Source organism: Setaria viridis, chromosome 1 (assembly GCF_005286985.2).
Source record: "Setaria viridis chromosome 1, Setaria_viridis_v4.0, whole genome shotgun sequence".
In the NCBI taxonomy this organism is placed as follows: Eukaryota; Viridiplantae; Streptophyta; class Magnoliopsida; order Poales; family Poaceae; genus Setaria; species Setaria viridis.
This window is the reverse complement of record NC_048263.2, coordinates 16,772,416-16,775,842: the sequence shown is the minus strand read 5'-3', so window position 1 is coordinate 16,775,842 and position 3,427 is coordinate 16,772,416. Positions and strand designations below refer to the sequence as shown.

Below are 3,427 nucleotides of genomic sequence, written 5' to 3'. Positions count from 1 at the left end.
ACCAAGTTCTCAACATTAAAAGCAGAAAAGGAATTAGCTGGACTAAATGATGCCATGCATCTAAGTAGCTCTGTATTTACCTCATCAAACCTATTATTGAGCTCTTGAACTTGTCTATCAATGACACCCAAAAATATATCAGCATGAAACCGGTGATAATTAATGGCACCTCTGTAGAACTGCCTTGATCTTTGCATAGGAATATACTTCCCATTCATGTCAACAACTTTAACATTGTGCTTCTCACAAAAAGAAGTGACCTTGGTAAGAAATTCTTGCCATCCAGAATCTTGTCTCAAAACATCCAGTTCTACCTTTGTGAACTCCAGAAGATCCATTGCATTTACAATATCTTGCTCCCTCTTTTGCAAAGCATTGCACAAGTCATTGGTGTATCCAAATATTTCATTCATCAAGTGTAGCAGGAAAACAAACTCAAAGGACTTAAATACTGTGAGCATAGTTTGAGCCCCATTAGCCTCAGCCCCTTTACTTTCATTCCCAATCCTAAAGAGAACTTTCTTGATTGAAGGATACAAGAACATAACATGCATTACTGTTCTGTAGTGAGATCCCCATCGTGTATCACCTGGCCTTGCTAAGCCCATCTCTTGATTCAATCCTTGCCCGGTTTCAATTTCACCCAATTTCAATGCTTCAATCATGTATTCAGCTTGAGCAATGCGAAGCATACGGATCTTTTTACAAGACATCCCTAGAACATTCAACAAATAAGCAAGTTGCCCAAAGAACCAATCACAATCAGTATTCTCCTTAGCAACCGCTACAAGTGTTAGTTGAAGTTGATGGGTGAAGCAATGAACATAATAAGCAGAAGGGGACTCATCCATAATTAGTTTCTTCAAACCATTAACATGACCCTTCATATTACTAGCTCCATCATACCCTTGACCACGTACCTTGGATAGGGGCAATTGATATTTCATAAGCAAGGACTGAATTGCTTCTTTAAGAGTCAATGATGTAGTATCTTCAACTTGGACAAGACCTAGAAACCGCTCAACTGGTTCTCCTTTTTTATTAACAAAACGTAAACAAAGAGCCAATTGTTCCAGTAGGTATGCATCACTTGACTCATCAGCAAGAATTGCAAAACACTCATCACCAAGTTCATCTATGATAAATTTGGTTGTTTCATGAACACAAGCATCAATGAGTTGTTTCTGGATCTTGTGATCTATCATCTGACAGTTTTGTGGTGCATTCTCTAGTACCACCAGATTAACCTCTTCAAAGTTTCCTGCTAGCCATGCTAAAAGTTCCCGAAAATTCCCCTTGTTGAGTGAATCCTTTGTTTCATCATGACCCCTAAAAGCAAACCCTTGACGCAACAGAAATCTTATGCACTTAAGTGACCATGTCAAGCGAGCCAGATACTTAGCCTTGAATTGTGAAGTGTTTGATGCAACAGATTCACGGATTGATGCCTTAGGTCTCGTGAACAATCTATATTTCTCTTCAGCTTCACTATGAGCACTATCGATAGCACCAACATGCCTATGAATTCTCCTTTTCATATTCCAATTTCTAAACCCTTCAACAACAAAAGCATCTCCACCAGGAAATTTGTAGCTATCTTTGAACAAATAGCAAACAAAGCAAAATGCAGCATCTTTATCCACACTGTACTCAATCCACTTAAATTCAGCAAACCACTTATGTTGGAAGTGGCGCATACCTCCACAATCATGTTGCGGAAAAGCATCCCTCTTCATCTTTGGTTGACATGGCTCCAATGCAATGTATGCCCTTCTAACTGAATCTTGATCATTGACATCATAGCTTGAGATCGGAGCCCTCAATCCAGGATCATGCTCAATGCCATAATCATTCTTGTCTTCATCACTAGAATCATTTTCTTCCACGGGTATGGATTCACCAATTCCTGTTGTACCGTCATTTGGTGGTTGATTAGATCTCACAGGTTCAGGTGGTACCGTGCTTGTTTCACTAACACTTTGTCCTTGGAATAACACTACTTGCATTTGACTTTCATTGCAAGATTGATTAACATTCTCCGGTTCAGGTTGTCTCTTCTTTGCAGCAGCCCTTGCCATGAAAATCCTCAAATCAGTAGCGGCACTACCCTTCCTCTTCATGGTTCAAACCTAAAAGTTACACAATTTCAAGTTATCAGATATTTACAATTTCACATTGAACTAAATTTGTGAGCATCTACATTTTGCAAGTTGATGTGCTATTCCAATCTGACAAAAAATTGAAAATGATTACCTCAATTTCAGTATTTCACCAACAATTGGGGGCAGAAAATTTCACCAGTAGGTCACCGCGTGGTCACCGGGGGGGTCGGACGGCGGCCTACGCCGCCGCCTGCTCGCCGGCCGCCGGCCCGCCGGGCGCCGAGGAGCCACCGGCCCGGCCGCCGCTCCTGGCTCCCTGCGTGGTTGGCTGCGTGCGCCGTGCAGGCGGCGTGAGGCGCGCGCCAGGCGCCGAGCAGGCTGTCGCCGCGCCGGCCCCCCGCGCCCCGCGACCCGCCGCCGACGCGTCACGCGCCTCCGCCCCGGCGCCCCCCAGCCGCCTCCGGCTCGCCGCTCGCCGGCCGCCGCGGAGCCGCCGGCCCGCCGGCCGCCGCTCCAGCTCCGTGCGCCTGCGCGCCGCGCGCACGGCGCACTGCGCCGGCCGCCCGCAACCCGCGGCCGCGCCTCCGCCCCTCCAGCCGCCGCGCCGCCGCTTGGCCGCCACCACCGGAGTCCGGAGTGCCGCCGCCGCCGCTTGGCCTGAACGGTGAACCCTAGCCGGCGGTATGTGCGACTGTGCGTGAGGCGTGGGGGGGGGCCGGGATGGGGCACTCGAGTGGGGCGGATGGGCTGGATGGCCGGGATGGGCCAGTTGGCCAGTTGGGCCAGAGAGCGAAGTTGGCCTCCGGTGGGCCTTTTTGAGTGAAATATGTGTGCTACTTCTTTATTTTTGTTTTTTTCATACATATACCTAAAATACACTATATATATGAATTTTTTTTACAAAAATAATGGGTATTCAATTGAATACCATTGAATCTAAGTGGGCCCGCCCTTGAATCCTCGTATCTTCATTTTGGTTTGCTTCAGTTGTTGATTTCTAGCAATTTACTTGTGCTTCCACTTCGATCTACTTGGGCGTGCTTGTCTTGTGTGCAGGACTACTTTGCCCTGTTGGAAATCATCTACAAAAGCCACTCTCCAAGTTTGGTTGGTGCTAGAAGTCAAGGAGGGACTCGAGCAGCCCTTGTGTGCCACCCTGCCTGGACTGGTCTGACTAGTTTGGTGAAGCGGTCTGATCGGTTTGGCTTAGACAGTGCTGCTGAGTGGGTTGAACATTTACAAATTGATCATCTCGCCTATTCACCCCTCCCTCTCTAGGTGACATCTCAGTCCTTTTACTATGAGGGATAGAGTGATTCAACTTG

At 47.0% G+C, this 3,427-nt stretch overlaps 1 pseudogene; it reads right to left on the bottom strand.

Moving 5' to 3' along the window:
• Window positions 1-658: 658 nt before the first annotated feature.
• LOC117854479 (uncharacterized) lies at window positions 659-2,120 on the bottom strand (annotated as a pseudogene).
• Between the last annotated feature and the right edge of the window lie 1,307 nt (window positions 2,121-3,427).